Source organism: Phacochoerus africanus, chromosome 10 (assembly GCF_016906955.1).
Source record: "Phacochoerus africanus isolate WHEZ1 chromosome 10, ROS_Pafr_v1, whole genome shotgun sequence".
NCBI classification, from domain to species: Eukaryota; Metazoa; Chordata; class Mammalia; order Artiodactyla; family Suidae; genus Phacochoerus; species Phacochoerus africanus.
Genome location: NC_062553.1, coordinates 76,919,342 through 76,936,337, shown reverse-complemented (window position 1 = coordinate 76,936,337; position 16,996 = coordinate 76,919,342). Strand labels below are relative to the sequence as shown.

The following is a 16,996-nucleotide window of genomic DNA, read 5'->3' as shown; positions in this document are numbered from 1 at the left end:
GATCGAACGGGCAACCTCATGGTTCCTAGTTGGATTCGTTAACCACTGAGTCACAACGGGGACTCTCTGATTTTATTTTTTTATTAACAATTTTTGTTTTGTCTTTTTTTTAGGGTGGCATTTGTGACATATGGAAGTTCCCAGGCTAGGATTCGAATCAGAGTTACAGCTGCTGGCCTACACCACAGCCACAGCAACGCAGGATCCGAGTTGTATCTGTGACCTACACCACAGCTCAGGCAACAATGAATCATTAACCCACTGAGCAAGGCCAGGGATCAAACTCCCATCCTCATGGATCCTAGTTAGTTTCATTACCGCTGAGCCACAACAGGAACTCCTTTATTTAATTTTAATTCATTTACATTTAAACAGCCACCCATGTGGCTGGACAGCACAGATCTAGATGGAGAAGGGTCAGCAAATTCAAGCTGAGGTTTCAGAAAAGAACAGCATGTGAGCAATTCCCTGTGGTGAAGATGGATGAAGGCCTTTAGTTTCTCGTCCTGTGTCATGACACAGCATTGAGAGGGGAGGAGGGGATTATGGGACGACAGAAGAGGAAGCCAGAGGTGGGTGGCACAGTTGGGAGAGGGAGCAGGAAGGCTCTGGCTGACATGCCCCCCACCCGATCTGGCACCTGGTTTTGCCTCATTTCTCCAGGCCCCTGGTGCTGGCGAGGTGCCTGTGCCCCATCACTGCCCTTGGCTGGCCTGGCACCGGGTAGGGAAGGGAGCCAGCCGTCTTAGCAACCCACAGCTGTGACCCAAGGAGCAGGGACTGGAGGGGGAGATCAGAGGTGGAGTTTGATGTGCTTTTCCCCACCGCCCCAGATCCCTGCTTCTGGCTAGCCCCAGGAGAGCGTGAGAGACAGCAAAGAGTGCAAAACTGCAGAGGAATGCTGGCTCCATTCTGCCGTCTAGTCCTCTCCTTTAGCCCATGTCTTGAGTGGCCACCGGAGGTGAGACTCTGTGCCCTCCCCTTTCACCCTGGCCAGTGTAGGGGAACAAAATTTGCCACCTCCATCCGTCTCTTCAGCATGCAGATTATCTCCAGCTGAAAACAACCAAGGCCCAAAAAACTGGAAGAAACTCTGCCCTTCCCCTAAACGGCTGTCACCCCAGAGTGCTATGTTATAAACTAGGTGTGGAGATGCGAAGGAACCTAGCAGAGTCTGTTTACTAAAACTCCTCTCTGTGTCCCTAAGACTCTGCAGGGGCCAGGAAACACTTGCTTTGCCCTATGCTTGTCAATTGCCTTCCACACCTTTGAAGTCCAAACCCCTATCCCAACATTTTTTTAGTTGAAGGTGCTTTTTAAGGGGAGAGTTTTGGCCATTTTGGTGAGTTACTCCCTTTGCCTTGGTCTCTCCCATGTGTACATATTATTAATTTTCCTGTGATTTTTCTCCTGCAAATCTGCCTTAAATCAATTTCATTCTTAGACCCAGCCAGAAGACGCTGGAAAGGTAGACAAAAATGTCTTCCTCCCCAACACCAGTCATCATCCAAGTTCATCCTAACGTGAATCATCACATTCATAAATTCCTCCTGGCTCTGAAGACACAGTGCATCAAAGAGGTGGCACTTGGGGGGTGGGGGTGGAAGATGGTAGAAAAAGGATTTACCTGCAAGTACAGGTGGAGAAACATTTTAACTTTTCACAACTTTTTAAGGCAGAAGACTTACCCTAGGCTGGAGTTAAGAGCGAATGCAGCCCTTTAGTCCCTTTCCTGTTGGCTCATTTCTGTTCCCCTCCAACCTTAAAAGAATCTAATTATAGACATGAGATCACTAGGGTATTTAAACTACCTCCGGACTTATGCTCTGCTACATGCACACCATGCCTTGTGTAACCTGTTGATTCTTTCCCTAGATTAAAAAAAGTAAAAATGAAGAATCAAGGCTCTACCCCCAAACAGCCCCCTTAGCCATCCTGCAGGCAGACCACGAAGGGGCAAGTTAATACCTGAAGAAAGATCAGGAGGAGTCAGCCAGCCTGCATACAATGGAAAATGACACACAGCTTGACCTCCTGTCTTGATGATTCATCAAGATTCTTTCCCCTTTTTTTCTCTTTAAAAACTGTCCTGGCTGAGCAAAATCATCAGAGTTGCTCTTGGGACATCCGAGTCCATCTCCTCCCCAGATTGCCAGCTTTTCTTTCTTCTTCTTTTTTTCTTTTTCCTTTTTTTTTTGCCATTTCTTGGGCCGCTCCAGTGGCATATGGAGGTTCCCAGGCTGGGGTTGAATCAGAGCTGTAGCTGCCAGCCTATACCACAGCCACAGCAATGCCAGATCTGAACCGCAGCTGCAGCCTACACCACAGCTCATGGCAATACCAGATCCTTAACCCACTGAGCAAGGCCAGAGATTGAACCCACAACCTCATGGTCCCTAGTCGGATTCGTTAGCCACTGAGCCATGATGGGAACTCCAAGCTTTTCTGATTAAAGCAGTGTTCCTTTCTACCAACACTTGCCGCACGAGTATTGGCCTTTGAGTGATGAGCAGCCAAATCTGAGTTTGATAACAATAGATGCAACTGAAAGTTGATGAATTTGGATAGAGACATAAGTCTCTCCTGTAGAGTTGGGGTAGTGACTATGAGAATGAAAAGTTTTGCTCTGGAGGTGGGATGGAAAGATGGAGGAGAGAGAACTTTGCTTTTCATTTGATACCTTTTTATAATTGGAACCTGAATAATTTTTTTTAGAAAGGTCTGGCCATGTTTAGCTGGTGAGGAGCGGCAACAGCCTACAAGAGAGTTCATTCCTGAAGGTTCTCTGGGTAAGAATAGATAATCAGAAAACTAAGACGGTGTTTCTTGTCTGCTAATCGAGGAAATGTGCCAGTGTTTTCATGAAACTGTGGATTCCAGTGTGAGGAGGGACCAACAGAGGGCACAGCCTTTTTTTGGGACATCCTGTGGACAAGATCCCAGCGAGCCACCAGCAGGTTATCAGAAGAGGTAGAAAAGGAGAATCTGACATCTTGACAGTAAGGTCCTGGGAACCTTCGTATTAAAAGGGTGTGGCTTGGACAAAGCCAATTCCAACAGAGGATGGGGAGAGTTGGCTTGGGGCCCAGTAAAGACTCTGAACATTCGATCCGCAGGTTAATACAGCCGAGCTAGGCAGGCTGGAGTAATGAGACGGGACTTAGATCCTATTAATGAAGTTTCTAGGACAAAAACAAATGCCACATGGCAGACCATGGCTGAGCTTTGGAGGGTGTGATGGGGAAAGGAGGCCCTGTCAGATACCCATGGGACAGAAGCAGGCCCCCATGGTAGTGAGCTGCCCTAGAAGAAGTTGGAAAGTCTTCCCTTTAGACATTGCCAAGCTCTGCCATCATCCCAGAAGTCCTCTGGGATAAGCAGCGTCACTTCCCCACAAGAAGAACTTGCATCTACAGTGGTTGCCTGATACATTTGGAGGCGAACCAGTGTCACCACCTGCTAGTAAGGGACCAGAGCCCTGAAAGTCCCAGATGCTCTCCAAACAGCTGGACAGTCAAGACACATCTCTCCCTTAGCAGGAGGCCAAGGGCTACCTCCAGGGCAAGGGCCTCTGCTAGTCCTCCTGTCCGTGGGGAAATATCTTTGGCCCTCAGTTCACAAGAGGAGGGCCCTGAATGCTTATACAGCTCACCTCCTCCTGGACCACACTGATGACAAACAGAGGGCTCGCCTCCCCCAGGCTACCTCTCCTGACACTGCATTGGCTTAATGATTTTAATTGAAAAAAATAGGCGACTAATGATGGCAGCCAATAGAACCACAAAGCTAAAGGATCTGAAGTCCACTCTGAGGTTTCCAAGACTGGCTGCCTCAGTTTGTCTCTCACACTGGGCTTGGAGCGGAGAGAGCTCCCACTCCTTTTGGGGTGGGGGGCACTTAACATAGTATCAAGTCATTGCTTCTGCCTTTTTCGGAAAATCCACCCTGCAGCTCTGCCTGAGTCAGTAGGGTTCTGGAGGGCCTATGATTTCCTGCTCATGACAAAGAATAGCTTTTTGCATAAGTCTGAGAGCAAAAGCCACATGACTTTCCACCACGTCCTGGAAAATTCCGAGATGCACAATGCGTAACATGAATAGAGGTCCCAGCATGCAAACCATGATAAGGAGGTGTGTGGCGTTCCACTGCCAGTCTCCTGCCTCTGAAGTCACATAAAAGCCTGGCCAGTGCTGCGTAACAGCTGTATTTTTCTTGTCAACAAATTCCAGTTGTAGGAAAGTAGCATGCAATAAGCAAAACACCGTGTCTGCCAATAATGGAAATTGTTTGCCATTTCTGAGGGATGGGTGAATGGGAGGGGCTGCAGAGGTGGCTTTGGGAGTTCATATCTTGCTTGAGATTTGGGACACAGGTGTGTTGCTCTCCACTTAGCATCCCCGAAGAGGAGTGAGCGGAAATTTCGTATGTATGTGGGGTCGGGGATGCTTGGGGGAGGGATGTGGGATCTGAGGGTATGTGGAGGCCACCACAAGAGGAGAAAGAAAGAAGATAAAAGTCATGGCCAACCAAGTATCAGGACCCCCACAAGCAGGTTCTGCCCACCTCTGGCCAATTGCCACCAACCTGAGCACTTATGCTTAGAGGGCCTTGGAAGGGCCAGAGCAGACACACGTAAGCAAGCCGCCTCTGGATTACAAGGAGCCTCTTAATTGTTCTCTCACCTGCAGCTCTAGGACCTTCTAGATCTCAGGTTTGTGGTGATGGGAGTCATGGGGCATGGGGTCTCACAACCACGTATGAGGTGGGCATGGGGGGTATTGTTCTGCCCAGCTGTACAGATGGAGAAATTGGAACTTGAAAGGTTTAAGTGCTCACATCTGTGCAGCTAGCACAGCATCAGGTGAACCGGGAATCAAACCCGGGTCTTTTGAAGCCACGCTTCTGGCTCTTTACTTCCTGCTCTGCCTCTTCTATGGCTATGCTGGTCTCTGACCATCAGCCCACCCTTTTGGCCCCTACCTTGCTTTGCCTTTCAGTGTGTCCATCTGGTTGCTAACCGCCTGCTCACCTCAGTGCCAATATCCACAGGTGCTCCCATTGCTGCTTATAGGCTTCTGAGAGCTTGCAGGGGATTGCTCACTTCCCAGGCTGCCAAAATCCTGACACTCTATCTGCCTGCTTTCTGACCCAACTTGAACCTGCCCCAAGTCCCACAGCCTCAGAGTTTTGCTCTGTCTCTGGGCTTCATTGGTCAAGTTTGCTAGCAGACGGCCCATGAAGCTGGGCTGTATTTGATGGGAATTGGGCCAAGACATTAGCCAGTCATTAGCCAAGGGCTGCTCCACTGGGATGCTGGACCAGATGGGAGAGGCAAAGTCAGAACCAGGACATGGAGCCAAAGTGCATCAGGTGCAGGCCCTACGGGGAGAGGCACCAGCCCCTGGGCAAAGGTCAGGAGTATGGAAGCCAAGGGGAAATACCAGGCAAAGGCAAATAACATGGGGGGCAGTTCTGAAGTTCACTCTGTGAGAACTGAGCATCTATCCATGGAATGTTCTTTGAAAACATGGTTCAGGCTGTTTTGCTAGTATTTCAATCCTATTACCTTGGGTGAGATATGGTGGGACCAGATGCAGATGAGCAGAGAGAAGCTGGAAAGAGTTTATAGATCGTTATACTCACCGTTCCCGGGAGGAGCACAGGGTACCACGCAGGACCAACTGGGAAGCATGAGGGTCAGCCACAGGGAGAGAGAGAAGGTGGAATTGTGGGTAAGAGACTTTACAGGGGTTTCCATGGGAAGGAGCATGTGAGGCAGGGAGAGAAGACTTAGGATTGGCTCATCTGAGTAATTTCACCAGGCTTTGGGGCTTAGGGTCTGTCCCTGGTTGTCTGGTACCTGGCCCTGGAATGATTACGGCAGGTGAATAGTGGCCTAGAGTGTAAGAGCTGCATGTGAGAGGTAGTTGTGGGTGTGAAATTAATTGGCTGCTCAAGGGAAACCTACTAGCCTCTAGCCAGAGCCTCAAAGCCAGGTCAAGACAGCTTCTATACAAACCATATTACAACTGGGTTGGGAAGTGTTCCCAAGAAGAGTTTTGTTTGTTTGTTTATAATTACAAAAGTAGTATATGGAGATTGAAAAATTCAACAGTACACTGGAAACTGATTTTGAAAGTACCTCCTCAACATTACAGAAATTTAGTAGATATATAGATAAATTTAATAGATGAATATGTATATTTCCAGAATTTTGGCTATGCTCATAAGAAAGTGTGTCCATGAACACACCTACACATATATACTCACATATATACACATTGTTTTATAGTTCATAATAAAGAAAAAAATAGATCATACCGTGGCATACTTTTTTTGTTTGTCTTTTAATTTTATGGACGCGCCTGAGGCACAAGGAAGTTCCCGGGCCAGGGATTGAATCCAAATCACAGCAGGGACCTATGCTGCCATGCTGGATCCTTTAACCAGATCCTTTAACTCGTTGTACTGGGCCAGGGATTGAACCTGAATCTCCAAAGCAACCCAAGCCACTGCAGTCAGATTTTCAACCCACTGTGCCATGGTGGGAACTCCTAAATTTATTTTTTTTTTAAGTGAAATAATATAGCATGGACCTTCTTCCATGTCAATACATACAGAGGGACATTGCTCTTGTTAATGGCTGCATAGTATTACACAGCTTGTGTCAATCCTAATGTATTATGATTCCTTTCGCTTTAATATTTATGTTGCTATCAGATTTTCCTATTACATTGACTCAGTAGACACTTGCATGAATTTAAGTGAAATTTCTGGGGAATAAATTCCTTTAAGTGAAATTTTTGAAAATGCAAAAATTACATATGCTTTTTTCCATTTTTTAGGGACTATAGAATTTCTCTCTGAAAGTATTACACCAGTTTATATTCCCACAGCAGTTTATAACTAGATATTAGACATTATTGATCTTCATTTTTCTAATCTAATTGGTGAGAAATTTATCTCTGCTTTGTATGATCACTAGGGAGGTTTGAGGGTCTTCCTAAATATTTATAATATTTTCATCTATAAATAAACTCTTCAGATCTTTTCCCAATGCTTCAACTTGTTTTTATATTTTAAGAATATTAACTTTTCATTATGTCAATTATCAATATTTTTATGTGTCTACCATTTGCTTTTAATTTTTATGGTGTTTTTCTGTATATAAACTTTTCCATTTTGCATAATGAAATCCCATATTTTCCTTTATGATCTCTGGGTTTCCAATTGTGCTAAGAAAGGCTTTCCTACTGAGGGCAGACTTCTAAGAGGACTAGGCTGGGCTGGGCAGTATTCCTAGCGCTGATATTATCTGGGGGTGGAGCTAATTCTCTCTTCCTGGTATTCTCCTGGTTGCCAGGGGCTGGTTTGGGATGCCAAATGCATGAGTCACTGATTGAGTGGTTCTTAACTTTCCAAGTGCCATATATACATCTTTGAGATTCTGATAAAAGTTGTGGACCCCACACAGGATTTTGACAGTGATTTCAGAGCTTTCGTAGACTAAAACCTATCATAGTGCCCTGCTTATTCTTCCTCATTTTAAAAGCCCTCTACCGCATTTATAAATATCTGATGTAGGAAAATGTTTCAAATGATTTCTGCCATCCAATGTAGAGTCCTGATTGCCTCATCCTCTAAATTTTACCTAGGAAGCTCTTTTTACAACCTTTCTTGTTCACCTTGGATATTCATAACATCCTCATGGACCCAGAAGGGCGAGTGCCACCCCAGCTCAGGACCAGTATCCCAGTCCTTTCCCAGAAGGGTATCCTCCTCACTGCACTCACGTGTTTCCTTGGATGCCTCTGACTTTACACCTGAATTGAGGCCCAGGGGCTTTGACAAGGTACGTACTCTTAGATGGCTATGGGGCGGGGGAGTGCAGGGAGGGGTTTGCAGGAAGAATGCCAAGGGCTCCAAGAGCATCCTCAAGCACATTAGATCCCAACTATCTTCTGAAAGCCCATAATGAAAGACAATACATTTAGAGCAGCAACTGACAAGGGCTCTGCTGGGAACAAGCTAGGAACTTGGAGGTGTAAGGCCTCTTCTGGGAAAACCAATAAATTGTCATTGAAAGAAAAGTTTCAAGGACCACTCCAGAGTGTTGGGCCTCCCCAAGTGCCATGGAGGAAGGGAGATGCATTATGGGGACCTCAAGTCCTTGCATGTCCAGGAACTTCAAAATAGACACAAACATCCTGTGCAGTTCTCTCCCTCCGATAGAAAACTTCCTGGGCAAATCTAATCAATACTTTAATGGGAGCATGAAGTGGCTACTCTCAGCTTGAGAAATTTCAGCTTTAAGTGATTCTGATTGCTTCCCACAGGGTTTTGGGGGCAAAAGGGTCAGCTTGGAGCATAAAGATCAGCATATTCAGCCCTTGAATGTAGAGATATCATTTAGATGCCTGCAACGGGAAGTCAAACCCCATTGGAAGCTGGCCCCAGCTCCCTGCTTGTAATCTGTTTCTCCTGGACTTCCTTTCTCTACCTCGGCTTTCCTTTGAGTATCTATAGGCAACGAACGAAGTAATTTTTGGCTGTTTATGCCTCCAAACATAAATGTTCTTGATCATAATCCTCCCAGAGAAATAATTAGCCAAGATGCAACTCTTAGAGAAACACGAAGAATAAATGACCCAAACCAAAGGAAGGCAGGTCAATCCAATTTCAGCCATAGGCTTTATTTCTCCCAAGTGGCCATATTTGTTTAATCTCCCACTTCTCACAAAGCATTTAAGGGCAAGAGGAAGCAGATGACTACCCACAAAGGAGATCTGCATGAAGTGGAGAAGGGCTGCTTGGGTTCCGGGCGTCAACAGGTGGCTGCTGGTGAGGGGGCATTTTTCTAACTGGGATTCCCATTCACGCAAAGCACTGTACCAGAGAAAAGCCTGAACTGAGCCTAATGCCTGGCCGCCAAGAACATTCTGTTTAAGAAGCTCTACAGACAGGGACACACGGGCAAAACACATTTGATGCACTTTCAGATGAAGATTTGTTCATCCCCCTAGTCTGACTTGAAGCAGCCCGTTTAGAAATCTGCCCTGTAGTGGACGTGATCTGATTTCCTATTTTCCTGGACATGAAATCTTGACTGTAACGGTCTGAATGTAATCAGTAGTTTAAATCTACGTATTCATAATCAGTGCCTGAGGTGTTTTTGTTTGTTTGTTTGTTTGTTTGTTTTAATCTTGAGATTTTACCAAGACAATCCCCGAACCCACACTTTAGAAGGAGAACATTCTAGAAAGACAAGTTTTACTCCAGTGTTCATTCAAATACAGCTCTGTGTACCCTGTCTTGGAGAGGTGATAGCAATTTCCACCTTCTCCTCCTCAGGGAACACAGTCAGATCCGTAGTCAGGAGGTCAAAAAGCATCATCTTTTCTGGTGTGAACTCGCAGGAGATTTTGCCAGTTGCTTTTCATAAGTCCTAGGATATGATTATCTCATAAAGATCTAAGATAGTATCTTTCTTGTTTCATTGGCAAGAAATTTTCACTGCAGCTTACTAATTTCTCCATCAACTAATATCTTCAAAATCCCTGCAAAATGCCATTTGCCTGTAGCTCACACATACACCTTCCCGTGTTCTGTGTCTATATTCTCTTTTCATTCTCCACACTGTGAAGAGGGAAGGAGAATTTTACTTTTTTTTTTTTTTTGGTGGAAAAAAGTCCCTTTCTAACTGGGGTGTAAGAGCAGAATTAATTTTTCAGGTTCCTTTCCTCTTGGGGCAGAAATATGAATGCCTGGTGATTCCTGTGGAACACAATTAAACATGCCCCCCTCCAAACATACACAATTGCATAAAATAAGCTGAATTCTAACAAGAGTTCCCCCTGGCATATTATACCATATTGTACAAGCCAAGGGGTAAAGCTGGCTAGAGTGGGCAGGATTTTTGCTGTGCAGATTACTGAGTTCACCCAGGACCTTTGGAGTTAGAATCTTTGAGGAAAGCCCCGAGAGTTCTTAAGTCTAGCTAACTTCTTTGGAGAGTTGCTTGACACAGGTATTAAGAAAATGGGGTAATTTATAACAGCAGAGGTGAAGTGTATAGAGGTGGTTGCATAACCATGCATAGCAAGAGAAGCAGAGACATTCTGCCTTTCTGGAAATTGGGGACCACTCATGGAAGAGTGGGATTTCAGACCAGCCTCATGAAGACAGCTCCTGGAGGAGCGGGGCATTCTAGGCAGAAGGGGAGCCAGGGAGGGATTCAGCAGTGGGCCGGGAATAAAGCAGAATTCAGTCTTTTCCTGGGAGAAATAACAAGGCCAGGCTGAATGGCTCCAGGATTTGTCATCCTTCACCCTCCTGGGATCCTCAGTCTTTGAGAGGAAGTGCTCTCATCCTGAAAGCCATGAAGCTGGATGGAAGGCTGTGTTGACAGTGATGAAATTCCCAAGCTGATACCCTCCCCTCCCCACTAGATGGAAGGCCCTGTACCTCCTGCCTGAGCAGCCTACCACCTGGGTCACCAGGCACACCCAACCTACACTGCAGAGTAGAGTCACCTGGGAGTTTTATAAATGCCAATGCCTGACCCCTTCCCCAATAGTCTGATATAATTGGTCTAGAGTACACCCCCAGCATAGGGGTTTTTACAAATTCCCAGGTGATTCTGATGTGCAGCCAGAACTGAGAATCATTGAGCTGGCCGGTCAGAAGGCACCAGTTAGGAAATTTTCATTTGGCCCTGTGCCTCGGTTTCCTCATCTGTCCTGAAGGTCATTGCCACGATGCTGCTATCTTCAGAGCTGCCCTGCCTCTGCCATCCCTTCCCTCTTCACAGGCATCTGGTTCTCTCTGCCACTTTCTGTTGCTCCCAGGGATGTCTTCTGTCCATCTTTCCCTCTTCCTATCTTATCTGTGCTGCTGTGCTTGCTCTAGGCCCCTGATCTTTGCTAAGTGACAAGAGTGCTAATTGCTTAATCAGATGAACTAATTGCTGTTAACACTACCCTGGCTAAAGTGCTCGCCAAGCCAGTTAGAATTCATTCCCTGAGGACCAGTGTCTTCAAAAGGAATTTCAGGCAGGGCCAGCAGTAAATGACTGCGCTTCTTGGTCCCTCTATTCCTACCCTAGAGGGGCCATATCTGTGCAGAGAGGAAAGAATGAGCTGTGTGAACGGGACCATGATTGGGGCTCTCTCTCTCTCTGATTCAAGGGATAGCAACACTTATCTCCTAGAGTCACGGTAAAGGTCCATCAAAGGAGCAACATATTGGAGGTGTTCTATAATATTAGATTCCTTTTCTTTCCTGTCAAAGGCCAGATCCAATTACATCTTTTCCAAGCCACATCTCACTTTTAACACATGGAGATTAAATCAGCAGCTAAGCCATGTCTCTTTCATCCTGCACTTGTGCAGTTTGTTTTTCAGAACTAAATATTGAATTCTATATTTTCCCTGTTACATTTTCTCTTTTTATTTCCTTCCCAATACCTTAGCCTTTCCAGAACTTCTGGATTCTCATTCATGGTGGCTAAAACTCGCTGGTCTGTGCCATCAGCAGAGATGGACAGAATGCTCTCCACGTCCTCACTTGAATCATGGGTAATATTATTGAACATAATGTGGCAAAAGATAAAGCCCTTGTACATCCCATGCTCCTAGATGATGATTACAAATTAGCCAGATCTCTTTAGTTTTAATGTTAAGTTTCAAACCAACCAAACTGTATATTCATTCAGTTTACATGTCCACATATTCCCATTGTTGTATTTGTGGCAGAAACTAGTGTCCTGCCCTGATATCCATTCTTTCCTTCCTCCTTAGCAACAGATATGTGAATATAAATATATGCACTGATTCCAGCCTCTCTTGCAGCTATATATTGGCCTCTGTTCTGGTCAGTGAGTTTATGTAGAATTGTTATGTGGGACTTCAGACAAATCTCCTTCAAAGTAACTGGCTCAGCTGGGAGGAACTAGCCCTCCATCCTGGTGCTTGAATGTGGATGTAATGGCTGAATCTCCAGCAGCCATCTTGGGCTATGAGGTGATCCCAAGGATGAAAGACAGGAGGAGCCTGGCCTTTGCTGAACATGCAACTACCACAGCAGCCCATGACTGCCTGAAGATTTTCTTATAGAAGAGAGAAATAAGCTTTTATTTTATTAAAACTTTTTAATCTAATCTGAATGAATACACCTTGTTAAAATCTAAATACTCTGGGGTTTTTTTTTCTTTTTCTTTTTCTTTCTTTCTTTCTTTTTTTTCTTTGTCTTTTTGTCTTTCTAGGGCTGCACATGTGGCATATGGTGGTTTCCAGGCTAGGGGTCGAATCAGAGCTGTAGCTGCTGGCCTACGCCAGAGCCACAGCAACGCTGGATCCGAACCTCGTCTGTGACCTACACCACAGCTCACAGCAACGCCAGATCCTTAACCCACTGAGCAAGGCCAGGGATCAAACCCGCAACCTCATTGTTCCTAGTCGGATTTGTTAACTACTGAGGCATGATGCGAACTCCTAAATACTCTGTTCTTTCTCAGAAGGAAGGAGAGAAGGAAGGAAGGCAGGGAAAAAGGGAGGAAGGAAGGTAAAAAGGAAGGAGATTCTAAGTTTTCTGATGGGAATCTGGGATTTCTCCCATATCTGGAAGAGTTCTATACATCCACAACCTTACCAATCTTTGGAAAATAGCCTGAGAGGTCATTATAAAAAAGGGGAAAAAAAAACAAAAAAACAAAAAGGGAAATTTGTCAGCATGCATTTGAGTAGCTCTCCTAATGCTAAGAACTGGAAAAGCCTTTCTTTAAAGACCTGGGCCATTTCTAACAGTTTTCTTTGAAATCACTATTATGTTCTAAAAGAGAAGGCATCATTGGAGCCAGAACCAGCAGCCAATTATCCACAAGAAATCGCTCACTGTGTGGGTTGCCTTCTCTCTCTGTTCGCATAATTTCAAAATGTAATTTCTAGAATCGTGCTAAATACTTGTAAACAGAGATTGGTTTAATTGCAAGGAGGAACAATTTCAGGGGATAAAAATGAGAGTTGTGTCTCATTTTGTTGGTAACAGAGCAGTCCTCTTTGGGTCCAACTTGCAGTCCCCATCTGTCTTCCCACCCAAGTCAGGTCCCTCTGGAACTCCAGTGAGAGGTGCTGACGTCAGCAGGAAAGTAGAGGATGCTATGGAGCAGCAGAAAGAGGGTAGCACTTGGAGTCAGAAGATATGAGTTCAGATCTCAGCTCTGGCACTTACTGGGTTGTTATAATTAGCAAGCAAATTAGCCTTCTCGAGTCTCAGTTTCCTCATCCCCCAAATGGGACTGCCACCAGGGCTTAGGGGGATTAAGTGATAATACATGTGTGTAAAGTGCTCTATTGGAATGTAAGTTCCATGAGAGTTGTGGCTCAGTTTTATTCCCTGTTGCTTTCTCCAGTGTTCTGAACAGTTCCTAGAAGATTGTAGCTTTATGAAGGATTTAGTATTGCCACAAAATTGTGGCATAACAAAACTTAGATGGTAGCATCAGCTTACTACAATCAACATCTATTCTTTATAGGTCTGCAGAGCCTAGCTGACCTAGGCTGGGCCTGGCTAGTCTCCACTGGGCTGGCTCCCTTGTACTCAGCTGGGGCAACTCTGCTTCAAGATTTCTCAGACACTTCTGGGGACTAAGGGCTAGTCCCTCTCATGGTCATGGCAGAAGCACAACAGGAAGCAAGACAGCATGCCTGTGCCTTGTCTGCTGATGTCCAGTTGGTCAGTGGAGAAGGATGCAAGGCTCAGCCCATGGCTGGGAATTTCAATCTGCTCAGCAGAGAGGGAAAATTTATATGGCAAAGGGCATGGATGAAGGGAGGGGAGAGGATTGGGCCATTAGGGCAGTTGATCACAAGATGCAAAGAACTATTTACTGCTGGCATGAATATACATGTTTTTGGAACAATGAAGACAACTGTGAGATAGCTGAGGTTCTTTAAAGAAGCCTTCTCCTTGCCTCTCAAGGCTCTCCATCTTCCATGCCCATAATCCTTTAACTAACCTTTCCGGTTAGCCATTCCAATACCTAGCCTAAGTGATTTCAGCCTTGCTCTTAACTAATTGTTCTTAAGATTGCAATTAAGTCTGAAGGGTCACCTAGAGATGTTGAGCCAATTTAAGAAGCAAGGGGATAACCAGGGTGGAGAGGTACATTTTCGTCTCTTTCCATCATGGGCGGTCATTAGATAGCTTCTTGAGCTGAAACAAAAAGATACATATTATTTTAATCATCAGAATTATTAAAAAAAAAAAAAGCCCAGAACTGAAGCTGTTAATAGTGGCTCCCTTGAGAAGTTAGACAAGGGGTAAGGTAGATGAAGAAGGTATTTCCTTTTGTATTTTCTACCTTTCTGTGCTGTTTCAAGGGGAAAAAAAAAAGTTTAACCATATGCATGTTATTTTTATATTTTCTAAAAGGTCTAAGAAGCAGCCTGTGACACCCCCTTCTCATATGTGTGCTTTTTAGCTCCAGAGAAGGGAAGCTAAGAAGGAATTCAGGGAAGGGAGGGCTATAGGAAGCAAATCTACCCTGTGGATGGCGGCTTTGCCTCCTGTCTTCACAGCAGCTCCCATCTTGTCATAGAAAAAGGAAGGCGTTCCTTTCGTGGCTCAATGGTTAACAAACCCAACGAGCATCCATGAAGATGCGGGTTCAACGATCCCTGGCCTCACTCAGTGGGTTAAAGATTTGGCATTGCTGTGAGCTCTGGTGTAGGTTGCAGACATGGCTCAGATCCCACATTGCTGTGTCTGTGGTGTAGGCTGGCGGCTACAGCTCCAATTGGACCCCTAGCCTGGGAATCTCCATATGCCACGAGTGCAATCCCTAAAAAGACATGTACAAAAAAAAAAAAAAAGAAAGAAAGAAAGAAAAAGGGAGCAGCTCATCCTACCCCAGTATCATCCTACCCCAGATGGAATTAACATTCCTGTCTGCTCACCTAGAATGAAATGTCACAGAGTCAAGGCTGAATGAGCAAATTGGTTAGGCAGATGGGGAGGTCTTGCTGTACTACTGATTTGGGGCTATTTCCCTTGTCTGTCCATCTCTTCCTGCCTCCTCCAGGCTTTTGCCATGGGCCCGGCTTTGCCTAAAGAGTGTGTATGTGGGGGGAACAGATGCTGGGAAGTCACCAGCCTCTTTTTAGAATTTGCAATTTGGTTTTTAAATGTTGCTGTGCAGCTGGAAGGCAGAGTAGGAGAAGGTATAGACAATAGATAGATTTTTTGGAGAATGCTGTTCATGGTTCTCATCTGGGTAGGCCTTCTCTATTCTCAAGGTTTATTTCTGCTGCTGCAAAAGACTAGGAACCTGGGAATTCCCATCGTGGCGCACCACAAACAATCCAACTAGTATCCGTGAGGGTGTGGGTTCCGTCCCTGGCCTCGCTCAGTGGGTTAAGGATCTGGTGTTGCCATGAGCTGTGGTGTAGGTCGCAGATGCGGCTCGGACCCTGGTTGCCGTGGCTGTGGTGTAAGTCAGCAGCTTAGGAACTTTCATATGCCTCAGGTGTGGCCCTAAAAAGCTAAAATATAATAATAATAATAATAATAATAATAATAAAGGCCAGGAGCCTAACAACCTACTCAGAGTTTTACTTGGCTTCATGGCTGGATAGTGTTTTTCAGCCACTGAGTCCAGCTCCGACATCACAGCTGAACCATAAGCTGCACGTTTTCCCTGGGGAGAGAGGAGCCCAGTCTCCTCTGAAATGATGAGAGGGAACAGACTGAGTCCCTTTCGCAAAGCTGGCATGTGGGTGAGCGGGCTTGGGTGCTGGGTGGGAACACTTGGGAGGAGGATATCCTCCAGCAAAAGGACTTTTCCGCTGAAGAATATCATGGCTCAGGCCAGAGAGAACAGAGCAAGCAGTAAAAAGGAAACTCCAGCCCCCCACAATGAATGAAGACAAATGAGCACATGCCTCAAAGTCACTCCAACCTTGAGACCAATCTGAATGGGCCTGGAGTGCCAGGTGGCCTTGAAACTCACCCCTTGGCCAGAAGCTTCCTTAACAGGGAGCAAGGAGCCATCCGGTGCTGCGTTGGTGACGAGCGGGCCGGGACATGCTGTCCGAGGCTCAGGGACTGGGAAGGAGAAGAAGGTTTGCTTCAGCCAAGGTCACAGCCCTTGGGTACTCCCCCACCCCACCCCCGACCCTTTGCAGAGATTTTCAGTCTAGCGCAGCATCTCCCCATTAAAGCAAACAGTGCTTTCCCCAGAGCATGTCTTCGATATTTCTGCACTTGTGCCATAGGCAGCTAATGTGTAATGCTGTAGTTTAATAGTCTATTAAAACACAGCACTGCGCCTTAAAATCTCCACTGTACCACTGCAGATCTACTTAACAAAGGCGAGGTCCCCAGAAAGCACTCTTCGCTTGCTGAGAGTTGCGGCTACAGAGAGTAGAGGAAGTCTCTTATGGCAGAAAAATGTACAAGGGAACTGGGGTGGAGAAGCGATCAATAAACACCTCCTCCCCCGCCCCCTAGAGCAGCCCCCTTGCTTGCCTGGAAGAAACAAAATCCACAAGAGCGCTGGGTTGCGTCTGCAAATTCTTGGAGTTTAATACCAAATCCCTTCAGATCAAATCTCATTACTCAGATCTTTATTTGGAAGCACTTCAGTTTCCCTTCTCTCCTTCTCAGAGAGAAACAGAGTTCGGGAAGCTGCCCCCAGCCGGGAAAAATGCACCAGCGCTCCTCCCTCCAGAACAACTGCCAGGGTGGACGAATTCTTCAAACAGCTGTAAATCCTCCCACCAACATTGCCCTCCTTCAGAAACCACAGCATCAGCCCCACATCAAAGCCTCCCTTCAGCAGCCGAGCGGAAGAATCAATAGTCTAACAGAAAGGAAGCAACACAGATGCTGGGTGTGTGGTGTAAACACCTGTATTGCAAATAACCCAATATCACCTTAGAAACAGGGGAGAAGGAGCCCCGCCGTGGCGTTCCCACAGTGAACCGTCAAAAGATCAGCG

The 16,996-nt window shown here is 45.8% G+C and overlaps 2 long non-coding RNA genes across 2 annotated transcripts; one reads left to right on the top strand and one right to left on the bottom strand.

The window, feature by feature from the left end:
* Positions 1-7,617: 7,617 nt before the first annotated feature.
* Positions 7,618-9,157, top strand: LOC125138058 (uncharacterized). Its single transcript, XR_007137570.1, has 2 exons — positions 7,618-7,852; positions 8,743-9,157. It is a non-coding gene; the product is annotated as an uncharacterized LOC125138058 (long non-coding RNA).
* A 3,577-nt stretch (positions 9,158-12,734) lies between these two features.
* On the bottom strand, positions 12,735-16,353 carry LOC125137944 (uncharacterized). The gene is made up of 3 exons (XR_007137540.1): positions 16,007-16,353; positions 14,110-14,211; positions 12,735-13,154 (listed from the first exon to the last, which is right to left on the bottom strand). It is a non-coding gene; the product is annotated as an uncharacterized LOC125137944 (long non-coding RNA).
* Between the last annotated feature and the right edge of the window lie 643 nt (positions 16,354-16,996).